Genomic DNA, 16116 nt, shown 5'->3' on the forward strand with positions numbered 1-16116 from the left:
TATATATTCTGATGATAAATGATTAGCCACAAAACATATTACATAACATATAAAAAATAAGCATGACCCCATGCAACAAACATACTGATAAAAATGTTTAACTTGTGATGCACTGTAAATCGCTTTGGGTACATGCTTCTGCCAAATGCATAAATTTTGAACAATAATATATATTCGAAAACCATTCTGAAATACAGTATTTTTTAAATATAGCCAACACTTTTGCTATTTTGTACTGCATATTATACAATACATCAATAATATGTCAGGATGCACAGACAGAATCTAGACAGAGACTGCATTAGAAACAAAAATATCTTTATAACCAAAACTCACACACACAAAAAAACACAAAACCGAGCAGATACAAAAAGTCCCTGAGCAGCCGAGTGGAAACTTGACAGAACAAAAACACTAAACCTGACTTGGCTCACTAGATTTGACATTACATGAACTAATGCACAAGAAAAACAAACTCAAAATACAAAAACCCAACACAGGTACAGCAGACACAATGGCATTAAATATGCAAGGAACAAAAGTGGAACAGGTGACAGATATGAACAATTACACTCTTAAATATAAAGGGGCTTCATGGTGCCATAGAAAAACCTTATTTGGCTGAATGGTTCCATAAAGAAACTTTAGCATCCAAAGAACCAGGTTTTTTAGATTATAAAATGGTATAAGAGAAATGGTTCTTCTGAGAACCTTTAAGGAACCAAAAATGGTTCTTCTCTGGCATCGCTATGAAGAACCATTTAACTCTTTCGCCGCCATTGACGAGATATCTCGTCAATCAAGAGAAAACGCTTCCCCGCCAATGACGAGTATTTCCGTCTTTCCGCAATACCGCTATTATCCACTAGGTTTAAACCCGGAAGTATTGCCCTATGGCAAGCAGCTGCATGTCCGTGTCTGTTTTAAAGATCGCTCTGAATGGTATCTCTATGAAAAGTCTGTCACAAAAATGGAATTATCTCTGCTTTTTGCTTAAAATGTGGTGTTTTTGCAGAAACCTACCCATATTCAAAAGCTGATTACAAAAGAACTACTGAAGGTAGGATGAAATGTTTTTTTGTTTGAAAGCAGAGGGTCTGTTCTTTCATTTGGTATATTGTATGTTTATATATTTGAAGAAGAACATTTTCTGGAAGGCATTAAACTTTTGTGAAAATCATGAAAAACGCTGGTGCTGGCTGGCAACTTTTTTTTTTAGAAATGCTGGCGGTGAAAGAGTTAAGCACCTTTATTTTTATTTTTCAGGAAACAAGGATGCGTGCTCAAGACATGAGACTTAAAAGTACATGACACAGAAAACAGACAAAGGTATGTGCTTTCAAACACAAAACCCATGAGCACATGGCAAACAAAGATTACACACCATCTGTTTAAACCAGAACACACAAGAATACATTGATCACAAAATACACAGAGGATGAGGTTAGATTCTGACAGCAAGAACAAGAACTACAGTGTCAGGATCCAAACACCACACTTTGAGACATAAGCATGACACATGTGAATAAGAATCACTACTCCAACCACATGGCAAATCATATCAACCTAGTTGGTTGAATCCAGACCCCATGGTCTAACATAAAACTCAACAAATGTCACCAAGAAACACTCAAAAGGAGTCCACAGGAAAACAAAGCACAAGACCCACACTCTCAGAAATAAAGGTTACTATAAGGTACAAAAGTTGTCACTAGGGCGGTACCCATACCCGTCAACAATTCGATTTCAAAATCCACGACAAGCACCCAACTTGCGGTCTAGTTATTTCTTTAATGTCTATGCTCTGTGCATCAACAGTGCGATTGTGTCATTTTGATCAATGTTGTTTTTGTCTGATACTAAAATCAGCGACATACTTTGCAAAACGCGTGGGAATTGTCGATGCTGCTTCGCGATAAGAAATTACATTTCACCATCCAGCGTTTTTTCCAGACTGATCTCACGGAAAGTCGTGTTACACTGCAAAAAATTAGTATTTTTGTCTTGTTTTCAATAAAAATATCTAAAAATTCTTAAATTAAGATGCTTTTTCTTGATGAGCAAAACGACCCAAGAAAAAAAGTTTTAGACCAAAAATATCAAATTTAAGTGATTTTGTGCATAAAAAAGCAAAAAAAAAAAAAAAATCTGCCAATGGAGTAGGCACATTTTTCTTTACATTTTGCTTACCGCATTGGCAGATTTTTTGCTTGTTTTATGCACAAAATCACTTACATTTTATATTTTTGGTCTAAAAACTAGACTTATTTTCTTGGGTCGTTTTGCTCATCAAGAAAAGCATCTTAATTTAAGAATTTTTAGATATTTTTACTGAAAACAAGACACAAATATAAAGATTTTTTTCTTTACTCTCTTACTTATTATTTTTGTCTTGTTTTCAGTAGAAATATCTAAAAATTCTTAAATTAAGATGCTTTTTCTTGATGAGCAAAATGACCTAAGAAAATAAATCTAGTTTATAGACAAGAAATATACAATTTAAGTGAATTTGTGCTTTAAACAAGCAAAATTATCTGCCAATTGGGTGAGAAAATGTTGCTTAAATTAAGAAAACATTATAAAAGAAAACATTTTTTTAGTCACACAATCACCTAACCAAAAGCGGAAGAAAAACATGTAGAAACCAATACATAAAAGTACATCCTAACCCAAACGCCAAATCTAAGCCCAGCCCCAAGCGACAATGATTTAAAAATAGGAAAAAAAGGAGAAAAATGACACGGAAAAAAAGAGGGCGCCATGGACACGAGAAACTATTTATAGAAATTCATGCGAGTGTCACGAAAAAGACATTCGTGCTCAAGGCATGAAAAAAGCTGAATTTCGTCTCAAATTCGAGTTTCCGTGAGATCATGTAATTTTTTTCTGCTTTTTGCTTGATTGAACTTCCCCCATCTACCTGCGCAGATATCAATAGTACAACCGAGTTGCAGGTTGCCAGGTTGAGGTCAAAAATGGGTTCAAAATTGTATGATGTGTCTATTGTGTGAGTAGGATCCATTTCATACAAGATCTGGCAACTGGACAACCTTTGAATAATATATTGATGTGATTATAGCTGTCCAAATTACGTGAGTTTCCCGGGAGAAATAACAAAATGGGAGGGGGGTGGGAGGTACCTCTAAGCTACACATTGATAACTAAGAGGTACATACTGGTACCTCAAAAATCCATATCTGTACCTAAATGGTATGTATTAGTACATTTTTAAAAGGTACCTGAGAGTGCAGATTTTGACTTCAGATCCTAAAATAGAGGGCAAAACCCAACCCAAAACCTCAGTTCATAGTTCTGCGATGGTATTGTTATGCTTTTTACAGCCACTGAAATCCAATCCAGCTGGAAAATTATACAGTATGAAAGCTCTCGTTTCAATCTCAACCTGGAAAAGTGTAACATTTTATATCCACACGACGTCCACTCCAATAAATCTTCAGTTTTAATTAAGCCCTCAACACTCCATTAGATCAAACAGTGAATGGCAAACTGCAATATGAAGTGATCATTTAAACTGTGGGGTGGCTTTCATACAATGCACAACCACCCAACCTCATTTACCCAATGAAATAAAACCAAGCTGGACAAAGAACAAGAGCATTATTTTAAAGCACAAAATTATTCAGTGGTCCACTGATGTAGGGAACATTGAATAGTTCCCTTTATTTACTCCCTTTATGTGTTTGCAGTAAACAGGTCCATAATACACATTATGAACTGGAGTAATATAAAAGTTAGTAATCCAGGCCCTTGTGGGATTTTTATTGCCGAATTAAATGAACTCCCATTTCTAGAACAATGTCAGTGACAGTAAAGACAGAGGGATCATTTCAGTATCCACTTATATTAGATCTGAACACCACAAAAGTAAAAACAAAAACATTTTTATTAAAGTAAATCAAAGAAGGAATACTATATATATATATATATATATATATATATATGAACCTTTAACTATAATTGTTTGCATAAATGATTAGCTGAAGATTTGAAATTAAGCAATATTGGTTTTATAATAATATAATTTGTATATATTTGAAGAGTTCAGATGCAAAACCCTTTAAGTGCGTCTGACATGTTTTCTTTCCAATGAGCGTTTTTATGCTTATGTTTAGGTTCAGTAATTTCACTTTAATGACAATGAAAAGTTTATTAGTCAGTTACTGATATGCCTTATTTTCACAAATGCCACTTTGTCATTTTATTGCTATTTAACAAATTCGACAGTCTTTCGCTGCAAAACCCTCTAAAATCTCCACTTCTAAAAACAATTTTCCAGTTACTCTTCACTGTCCTAGTCCTGGCTTAAGATAATCCCTGTCTGGGAAACCACCCCTAAGTGAAATAGTGCTTAAAAAAATCTGCCAATGAAATTTAAAAAAAAATTCTTGAAATAAGTTTACTATTTTCATAAACACTTAATTCAAGAAAATTTTTCTTATTCCATTGGAAGATTTTTTCTGTGCTTGTTTTAAGCACAAATTTGCTTAAATGTTATATTTTTTCTCTAGAAAATAGACTTTTTTTCCTATAGGTCATTTTGTTCATCAAGAAAATACATCTTAATTTGAGAATTTTTGGATATTTTCAGACAAAAATACTAGAAAGTCATTTTTTGCGATGTATGTGTAGAGAGCATTCGGTCAATATTATTTCATAGCCGTTTAGCGGCTTTTGCGTTTGAGCTCTTAATTTATAATAATTATAAGTACATACTTTTTTAGTATATTTTCAAAATGTCAAACTATACCTTCTTCTTTAATGTTGTAACAGTGTTTGACGGTGTTTTTTAAGGTCAAATTGCCCTTTCACATAGTCTAACTATGCTGGTTAGCTTCACTATAATTGTTTGGGTCATTGAAGTGCTATTGGAGTAGAAATACTGTATAGCTAAACAAAGAGTCAAATCCGACTTTTGTGTTGATTTAACCTCAAATTGAGAGATTTTTAACCAAAACTAAGAATGTCAGAAAAATGAATGCAAAAAAGTGAGGGATTTCTATAAAAAAAGCTTTTATCTAGCAAGGTTGTTATAGAAAAGATGCATCATCAGTTGCTTCTTCAGTGTTATAATGGTTTTAGGAGATGAGGTGGAGGTTAAAAGCTTATGACCTGGAAAGGACCTGTGACAGAAACATTGAATGTAGACCTGGAGTGACAGGTTTTAGAGTGCTGGATACCAAAGCCTTGATTTTGATGTGGGCAGCAATAGATAGCCAGTGAAGTGAGCTCTATAGGTGTGTGACATGGGTCTTACTCGGTTGACTGAAGACCAGATGAGCCATCAGGTTCCAGACAGTTTGTGGGTCCTTTATTGTTTTAGACAGGAATCTGGTCAGCAGATCGAGCACTGCAGTAGTCAGGTCTGGAAGTGATAAGTGCTTGGACCAGATGATGTATTAAAAATGTATAGATTGAATGCGCTATACGTTTCCTAATGTTTACCTTTTACCTTCCTGTAGTTGAACTGAAGTGTTCCCTGTAGCTCAATTTATGTTAGCATCACACAGTTTATGGGTTTGATCCCAGAGAACAAACAAACTTATTCAAAATGTATAGATTGAATGCGCTATAAGTTTCCTAATGTTTACTTTTACCTTCCTGTAGTTGAACTGAAGTGTTCCCTGTAGCTCAATTGGTTGAACACTGCGTTAACATCAAATAGTTTATGAGTTTGATCCCAGAGAACAAACAAACTTATTCAAAATGTATAGATTGAATGCGCTATAAGTTTCCTAATGTTTACTTTTACCTTCCTGTAGTTGAACTGAAGTGTTCCCTGTAGCTCAATTGGTTGAACACTGCGTTAACATCACATAGTTTATGAGTTTGATCCCAGAGAACAAACAAACTTATTCAAAATGTATAGATTGAATGCGCTATAAGTTTCCTAATGTTTACTTTTACCTTCCTGTAGTTGAACTGAAGTGTTCCCTGTAGCTCAGTTGGTTGAACACTGCGTTAACATCACATAGTTTATGAGTTTGATTCCAGAGAACAAACAAACTTATTCAAAATGTATAGATTGAATGCGCTATAAGTTTCCTAATGTTTACTTTTACCTTCCTGTAGTTGAATTGAAGTGTTCCCTGTAGCTCAATTGGTTGAACACTGCGTTAAGATCACATAGTTTATGAGTTTGATCCCAGAGAACAAACAAACTTATTCAAAATGTATAGATTGAATGTGCTATAAGTTTTTCTAATGTTTACCTTTACCTTCCTGTAGTTGAATTGAAGTGTTCCCTGTAGCTCAATTGGTTGAACACTGCGTTAACATCACACAGTTTATGAGTTTGATCCCAGAGAACAAACAAACTTATTCAAAATGTATAGATTGAATGCGCTATAAGTTTCCTAATGTTTACTTTTACCTTCCTGTAGTTGAACTGAAGTGTTCCCTGTAGCTCTATTGGTTGAACACTGCGTTAACATCACATAGTTTATGAGTTTGATCCCAGAGAACAAACAAACTTATTCAAAATGTATAGATTGAATGCGCTATAAGTTTCCTAATGTTTTCTTTTACCTTCCTGTAGTTGAACTGAAGTGTTCCCTGTAGCTCAATTGGTTGAACACTGCGTTAACATCACATAGTTTATGAGTTTGATCCCAGAGAACAAACAAACTTATTCAAAATGTATAGATTGAATGCGCTATAAGTTTTTCTAATGTTTACCTTTACCTTCCTGTAGTTGAATTGAAGTGTTCCCTGTAGCTCAATTGGTTGAACACTGCGTTAACATCACACAGTTTATGAGTTTGATCCCAGAGAACAAACAAACTTATTCAAAATGTATAGATTGAATGCGCTATAAGTTTCCTAATGTTTTCTTTTACCTTCCTGTAGTTGAACTGAAGTGTTCCCTGTAGCTCAATTGGTTGAACACTGCGTTAACATCACATAGTTTATGAGTTTGATCCCAGAGAACAAACAAACTTATTCAAAATGTATAGATTGAATGTGCTATAAGTTTTTCTAATGTTTACCTTTACCTTCCTGTAGTTGAATTGAAGTGTTCCCTGTAGCTCAATTGGTTGAACACTGCGTTAACATCACACAGTTTATGAGTTTGATCCCAGAGAACAAACAAACTTATTCAAAATGTATAGATTGAATGCGCTATAAGTTTCCTAATGTTTTCTTTTACCTTCCTGTAGTTGAACTGAAGTGTTCCCTGTAGCTCAATTGGTTGAACACTGCGTTAACATCACATAGTTTATGAGTTTGATCCCAGAGAACAAACAAACTTATTCAAAATGTATAGATTGAATGCGCTATAAGTTTCCTAATGTTTACTTTTACCTTCCTGTAGTTGAACTGAAGTGTTCCCTGTAGCTCAATTTATGTTAGCATCACACAGTTTATGGGTTTGATCCCAAGGAACAAACAAACTTATTTAAAATGTATAGATTGAATGTGCTATAAGTTTTTCTAATGTTTACCTTTACCTCCTTGTAGTTGAATTGAAGTGTTCCCTGTAGCTCAATTTATGTTAGCATCACACAGTTTATGGGTTTGATCCCAGGGAACAAACAAACTTATTCAAAATGTATAGATTGAATGTGCTATAAGTTTTTCTAATGTTTACCTTTACCTTCCTGTAGTTGAATTGAAGTGTTCCCTGTAGCTCAATTGGTTGAACACTGCGTTAACATCACACAGTTTATGAGTTTGATCCCAGAGAACAAACAAACTTATTCAAAATGTATAGATTGAATGCGCTATAAGTTTCCTAATGTTTTCTTTTACCTTCCTGTAGTTGAACTGAAGTGTTCCCTGTAGCTCAATTGGTTGAACACTGCGTTAACATCACACAGTTTATGAGTTTGATCCCAGAGAACAAACAAACTTATTCAAAATGTATAGATTGAATGCGCTATAAGTTTCCTAATGTTTACTTTTACCTTCCTGTAGTTGAACTGAAGTGTTCCCTGTAGCTCAATTGGTTGAACACTGCGTTAACATCACATAGTTTATGAGTTTGATCCCAGAGAACAAACATACTTATTCAAAATGTATAGATTGAATGCGCTATAAGTTTCCTAATGTTTACCTTTACCGTCATGTAGCTGAAATGACGTGTTCCTGTGGCTCAATTGGTTGAACATAATGCTAGCATCACAAAGGTTATGGGTTTGATCCCAGGAACATAAAAACGTATAGATTGAATGCACTATACCTTTTCTAATGTTTTCCCGTAGCTTCCAGTAATCCAGTTGTAATGTTCCTGTAGCTCAATTGGTTGAGCATTGCCATTAGCATTACAAAGGTTATGGGTTCAATCCCAAGGATGAAACATGTATAGATTAAATGCACTTGGGTGAAAGTTTGTCAAATACATGAATGAAATAAACCAAGCACATATATGATGATATTTGGGCAATGAAGTTTAATTGGTCATCAAACAAAACTCCCAGTTCTCAAGATTTACAAGTTGTACTGCAATTTAGATATCACATGAGTTAACAATTATCTTCAAAAGTGTCTGTACAACCCTAAAGCATCATCTTGATATATGAAAATATATAACGTCTAAATCTACTAATTCCTAAAGGAAGATTTAATCTTGAAAAGACACACAGGAAAAAGCACAATCCAAACCGACAGCAAGCTTACTGAGTGAATTCAATCTCGAATCAAATTCTTTTTTTCTCAAGAGGAAATAAAGCTTGCAGCGTTTCCATATTCATCATATCTCTGTGTGTGCAACATCAGCTTACAGAGTTTAACAGCACGTCTTAGTGGCAGTGAACTGCACGAACATTGCTTATCATCTGTCTTTGTCAGGTGATGAAAGTAGCAGGATTGTGATGTTGTTAGCAACATGAGTATGTGTCTGGTCTTATTAGGCAGTAATTAAAGCCAAAGTTTCTGCAACTGATATAGATCAGTGTCCACCTCTGAGATCGGGTGCCCGTTCTTCGTATGTCGCTTTGCCAACAGCTATATTGCCCTGTAGCCCAAAACTGGTTGCCAACTGAAGCTAAGTAGGATTGAACCTGGTCAGTACTTGGACAGGAGTTGCTGCTGGTTGCTGCTGGTAGAGGTGTTAGTGAGACCAGCAGGGGGTGCTCACCCTGTGGTCTTTGTGGGTCCTAACGAGAGAGAGGTCTCTGCAGAACAAAAAGAGGCGATTTTGGGTCTTTTTTTAAAACTGAAATATGTGTTAAAAAATAATGATGGATGGATTTTCAGGGCTTCCAAACTTTTTTGATTGGATGGTTAAAAATGCCTAATCCCAGTTTGAAAACCCCCCAAAATCGGGAAACGCCCCTTTTTTCCGCAAAGATAGTTCATCCTAACACCCCAGTATAGTGATGGGGACCTTATACTGTCAAAAAACACCGTCCTTTGGATGAGACATTAAAACAAGGTCCTGACTCTCTGGTCATTAAAAATCCCAGGATGTCTTTCAAAAAAGAGTAGGGGTGTGCCCTGGCACATGGCCAAACTTGCCCATTGGCCTAATAATCATCCCCTCATAAACTAATTGGTGATATTACTCTGTCTCTTCTCCACTAATAAGCTGGTGTGTGGTGGGCATTCTGGTGCAATATGGCTGCCGTCGCATCATCCAGGTGGATGCTGCACATTGGTGGTGGTTGAGAAGAATCCCCCTTTCATATAAAAGCGCTTTGAGTGCTGCAGAAAATTATTTCTTTTATTTTATTATTACATCCGAGATGATCAGATCTCGCTTATTATGATCTGGCTAATTCGGTTCCTCAAACAAGCGAGTTGATATCATTTTGCGGTCATTCACTATGTGAAAATGGAAAACATATAGATAGTTTAATGATAGATAAACACAGCAATGCTGCGATTGGCCGGTTGTAGCTCAACTGGTGTCAGTGCAAATGTCATGGGTTCATTCCCATGCAGGGAAAACACTAGTCTCAAAGTCGTCTTCTGATTTGTTGAAATAAACCGGAATTCTGGGAGACGCGAGTTTCCCGGGGAGATGTTTACCGGGGGCGTCTCATCGTAGTGGCTGTTGATAAAGTGCACACCGCTTTTTTAGGGTGAGTAATGATGTTTATTTAGATGCTATTTGGCTGCGGCTGGTTATTTCAATGACTGACTTGTTGCCGGTTCGTTATTTTGGGGACGTTTCCACACTCCGAAACGTGACGCTAGACGAAACAAACTGTGATTGGTTGTTTGACATGTCGGTCAAACGTCCTCATGGGTGGGCCAATAAAAGCAGAGAAAAACACCAGACTAGGAGACTAGGAACACACTGACAAAATGGAGATGCAGTGTAAGTTGCTTTGGATAAAAGCATCTGCAAAATAGTTTTTTTTTTACTTTCGAAAGACTTTTTTACTCACTGCCATTCTAGCACTATTGTTAAAAACATTTGCATAATGCTTTCAAAAAATGTATTTAGTCAGAATGCACAGCTAGTATGATTGTCATTGTAGTGGCTTTTATTAAAATTGAGGTTAATTACTAAATATGCTTTCATCATTTCCATTGTATGCTGATTGCTTTCAGTGTGAAATCCATGGATGAAAGCCTAAACGTTGCTGGTTTGATCCCACAAACGAACCATAACCATTGTGCCCTTGATCGAGCAACTTAATCCTCGGTTGCTCCAAGGGGAGCCTTCTTGTAATAAGTTCATGACATAATTTCATGGCTACATCGTGCTATAGTTGTTGAAATAAATTGCAGTGGCAATGTGGTGATAAAATAAAGGTTCCAAGAAGATTTCCAAAGAAATTAAACCATTTATGCGGTGGCCTGCCCTTTTGAATAATCTAAAACCGATTTAAAATATCAGCTCCTCTGAGCAGGCACAGTCCAGAGACTCTCCTCAGAGTATGCAATAAATGCAAAGTTTGGTTATTTACTACATTCGTATTTACTTTTATTAAAGGCAGTATTGATTGTTTGCTCAGGGCTGGCTCCATATGGTAGAACCCAAAGCAAGTATTGCTCTGTTCTTCAAGAACTGCTTGAGGGTAAACATACCGCCCCTTTGGGTCGATTCAAAAGGGGATGTGATCGACTGCGTGTGTGATATTTCACGTCTCCTTGCATGTCTTCGCCATCTGCTCCGGTTCTGGTTGGTTCCTGCTGTTTTGTTCTGCTCTCTGTGTTTAACTGAGAAAATATTAGTTTAAGTTGATGTAATACAGAAGACTCTATGTTACCCGCGGCAGAGGTTCAGAGCACGCTCACCTTCATTATTACAATCATGTAAAACAAACTGAAACAAATGGAGGAGAAAGAGGATTCTCAAGGGCACAATGAAGTTAATTGAGCCTTTTAAGTAGAACTCGTCGATTAGGCAGGCAAAATTGGTTGAATGTTCCCAAAGGAATAGTTCACCCCAAAGTGAAAACTTTTGTTTTCATTTAATCACCATAATGTTGGGAAGATCTTTGCTTTCTTGTGCTGTATGAAACACAAATGAAGAAACATTAAAATCTCTCCATACTTTTTCATCCAATTACTTACGTTTTTACTTAAAAATACTTAAAAAGTCCAATTACTTTTTTGTCCAATTAACTTACTACAACTAACTTGTTGTTATGACGATGTATGTCACGTGATGTATCTGTCATGATCCTGTCAGTCTTTTTACGCGTTTCATGTGACAGGATCTTGGTAGCCCTTATTGTTGTCTTGTTTTTGTGTGGAGAGTCACATGGCCTGTGTTTATGTTTTTTGTACCTTATGCTCTCTTGTCTTAAGTCTTGAGCCCGTCCCCTTGTTTCCTTGTTAATTATCCTTAAAGGAGCATTTCACCCGTAGCAACATTAATCTTTATTGAAAGTGCGTCATATTTGTAGTCGAAATGTAACATACATTTAGAATTTGGTGCCTATATGACAGAGAAAAGGGGTGTTTGTAGTCTCACCCCCTCAACAAAGATATTGCACTTCCTTTTTTCAATGATGCAAAATGATGATTTTTACATCATTGAAAGAAGGAAGTTCAACACTGAAATCTGTATTTCTCCCGTCTCAGGGGAAACTGAGGAAATGATGCACGACCATTCAAAAACATGACTGGGGTTCTAACTATACAAAGCTTAATGCAAATGGGAGAAGTGTTCCTTTAATTATAATTGTTCCTGATATCCGTCAAGTGTCCTGGTGTCCATTCAGCGAGCCTTGCGGGAGTGTTCCTGGCCGACGAGCCACGCGGGTTCATTCCTTATCGGCAAGCTCCATGGGAGTGTTCCTGGTCAGCAAGCTCCACGAAAGTGTGCTTGGTCGGCTAGCCCTGCGGATGTGTACCTGGTCAGAGAGCCCTGCGGACGTGTCTGGTCGGCAAGCTCCTCGGGAGTGTTCCTGGACGGCAAGCTCCATGGAAGTGTGCTTGGTCAGCTAGCCCTGCGGACGTGTACCTGGTCGGTGAGCTCTGTGGGAGTGTTCCTGGTCGGCGAGCTCCACAGAAGTGTGCTTGGTCGTCTAGCCCTGCGGACGTGTACCTGGTCAGGGAGCCCCGCAGACGTGTGTCTGGTCGGGGAGCTCCGCGGTAGTGTTCCTGGTCGGCGAGTTCCGCGGAGGTGTTCCTGGTCAGTGAGCCCCGAGGGTGTGTTTGGTCGACGAGCTCCGCGGGAGTGTTCCTGGTCGGCGAGCTTTGCGGGAGTGTTCCTAGTCGGCGAGTTCCGTGGAAGTGTTCCTGGCCAGTGAGCCCCGCGGTAGTGTTACTAGTTGGTGAGCCACGTGAGGGGGTACCTGGACTGCAATCTTGGCGTCTTTGTTCTGGGCCGGCGTTCTGAGCGGTGTTGGGTCCTGAGCCCATCTCTTGTGGGGAGACCGTCAATCCCGATTCATGTCTTGGGGGTCCGGATCTCCAGCACTGTTAAACCTTCTGGACTTTGTCTTTGTTTTGTCAGGTTTATGTAATGTTTTAATGTTGCCTGGGGATGCCAGGAGGCGTCCCTTAAAGGGGGGGTACTGTCATGATCCTGTCAGCCCTGTATGTATTTTTACTAGGGCCGGGACTTTAACGCGTTAGTTAAGATTAATTAATTACACAAAAATAACGCATTAAACATTTTTAACGCATTTTAATCGCACTTATTTTTGAACCGCGGAACACTTCTCATGAGTTTCGGCGGACCGATTATACTGGAGCACCAACTAGCGTTCACGACTTTAGACCACAACAAACCACAGAGAACATGAACGAAGAGGCTGATGAGATCGCTTTGGTTGGCCCCGTGGATGGGATGTAAGCGTCGATAAGAGCATGGTTGTGTGTAAGCTATGCAACAAGGAATTCACATATCACCGCAGCACATCGACCCTCAAGTATCCTCTCAATGCAAAACATACAGCAGCTAGCGTGGACATTAGCCCGACTCCGGGTACAACGACTTGGTTGAACAAAAATAAACTATATTTTGTTGCTTAAGCTTATGTATTCAGTCATTATTCATGGTACACTCTTAGAACAAATGTGTTAAAAACAACACATTAGCGTTGATTCTGGGACAACACACTAACTGCATCGTCCTGGAATCCACCCACCCTTACAAAAATTAACCATGGTTTTACTACAGTTATGACCAAAAAACCATGGTTACTGTAGTAAAACCATGGTTACCACAAAATAACCATGGTTTTGACAACCATGGTTTTCAAAAACGATAGTTAAACCATGGTTAGTGTAGTAAAACCATGGTTTTGCTCATAGTAATCAATTGACCAAAAAACCATGGTTACTACACTTTTACCACAATAAAACCATGGTTAATTTTCGTAAGGGCCATCTCTGTGTTATTATTGAAACAACACATTTTGTGTTACCTTCAACACAACATGTGTTATATTTGAACACAAAATGACACATAATGTGTTAAAATTACACACAATGTGCTAAAAGCTTACCGCACAATGATGTGTAAAAAATTAACACATCCTTTCTAAGAGCGTATACTAAAAATCCATGTAAAAAAATTACTTCTTAATGTTCTCAGGTCAAATATTTATATGCGATTAAAATGCGATTAATTTAGATTAATTAATTACAAAGCCTCTAATTAATTAGATTAATTTTTTTAATCGAGTCCAGGCCCTAATTTTTACATGTTTCATGTGACCGGATCATGGCAGCCCTTATTGTTTTCTTGTTTTGTGTGGAGAGTTGCCTGCCATGTAGGTATGATATGAACATAGGTAGATATGTTCAGTGGCGGCCGGTGACTTCTTTTTCGAGGCCGCACGATGCGAAGCTTGTCACAACATGTATTAAGCCCGTCATGTGTGTGGCTCGTCATGTCAAAATATGTGTTTGTCCCGTCAAGTTAACCTATATGCATAAGCGTCGTGTCAAAATACATTTCTGCTGCAGACGCTTTGAATGGATTTATGATTAAAGAGATGCTCGCGTTTGCCAGAAACTCATGTGTAATCAGAGTTTAGTGTTAAATTAGTATTTTGCGAGTATTGTGTGAACTTGAGCGTCTCTTTTATTATAAACCCTTTTGACGGGTGTGCAGCAGACATATTTTGACATAAAGAATAACAACGAGCAACACACATGCCCCTCCAAGCACATATTTTGAATATGTGCCCCTCGGAAGAGAAGTCACCGGCCACCACTGGATATGTTTATAACACGTTATTAAAGAAAATAAGGATGATGAAAAATTGCTTGTCTTTGCAAGTCAGCTCACAAGAAATAAAATCTTTAGTAGGCCAGCGTGATTCTTTGTTATAATGAAAACAAATCAAACCACAATACAGAAAATGCAACTATAGAAGCAATTCAATCTGTGATGTCATTTCTGTCAGGAAAGAATGCTTTTTTGTTTATTAAAAAAGACAAAACAACCAATCAGCAAGTCATTGTGTTGGTACATCATTCATTCAAATCAAAAGTGTATGTACTTTAATCCACAAACCGGTAAATGTGAATTGTGATTTCTGATTCAGCCAGTAGTTGTGCATCAGTGACTTAAACCGAGAATTGATTTGGTCCCAGATTCACTATTCTGTGAAGACAAACATCAGGTCATTCGACCCAAATGCGTTTCTATGTGTTTGTTTTATTTCTCAGCTGACGAAGTGTTATATTTCCTGCACCCCAAGGACATTCCTATGCCATTTCTCCGCACATAAACCGTAGCAGGATATTCTTGTGAGTTTGATGATAATGGGCCTATGCGAATCTGCATTTCAGATGGCATTGCTCTTTTGAGAGTTGAGGATAAGGATCCATCTCCTGCCATGTGGGAAGAAGTGGCAGTTTAAGGTTTTCTAGACCGGTCTCCTATCATTTAATTGCATCTAGTGCAGTGTTTGTGTGGTGTGCTTTATCTGCCTGCATGGTGGACCCTGTTCTTTTTGTTCTCATTTCCTTTGTGCATTAAAGGGAGGAATGCAGCTTTTTAATATCAGATAGATCAGTGAGCACTGTAACAAACTTCGAAGACTGGGGAATCTCATCTAGAACTGAGCTTAGATCAGTTAAGGAAAAAATACATTTTACACAGATGCTCAATATTCAACTAAACTACTGAATCTCGTGAACATGTGATAGACAGTGTCTGTTTGTCTGTCTGTGTATATCACCTGGAGATACCTGAATAAAGTAAACATCTGTCTCTGTCTGTCTGTATCTACAGAAGACGACAGAATAATGCAAACATCTCCATATCTGGCTGTAATAAACAAACAGATTTAACCGACGTATCTATCTATCTCTGTCTGTCTATGTATCTATCTACTCATCAGTCTATCTACAGCAGGGCTACACTGCAAAAAATGACTTTCTTACTTAGTATTTTTGTATTGTTTTCAGTAAAAATATCTAAAAATTCTTAAATTAAGATGCTTTTTCTTGACGAGCAAAATGGCCTAGGAAAATAAGTCTAGTTTTTAGACCAAAAATATCAAATTTAAGTGATTAAAAAATCTGCCAATGGGGTAAGAAAAAAATCTTGAACAAATTTCTTAAACACTAGATTCAAGAAAAATTCAAGAACAATTTTCTTAACCCATTGGCAGATTTTTTTGCCTGTTTTATGCACAAAATCACTTAAATTTGATATTTTTGGTCTAAAAACTAGACTTATTTTCTTGGGTCGCTTTGTTCATCAAGAAAAATCATCTTAATTTAAGAATTTTT

This window comes from Misgurnus anguillicaudatus, chromosome 22 (genome assembly GCF_027580225.2).
Source record: "Misgurnus anguillicaudatus chromosome 22, ASM2758022v2, whole genome shotgun sequence".
NCBI lineage: Eukaryota > Metazoa > Chordata > Actinopteri > Cypriniformes > Cobitidae > Misgurnus > Misgurnus anguillicaudatus.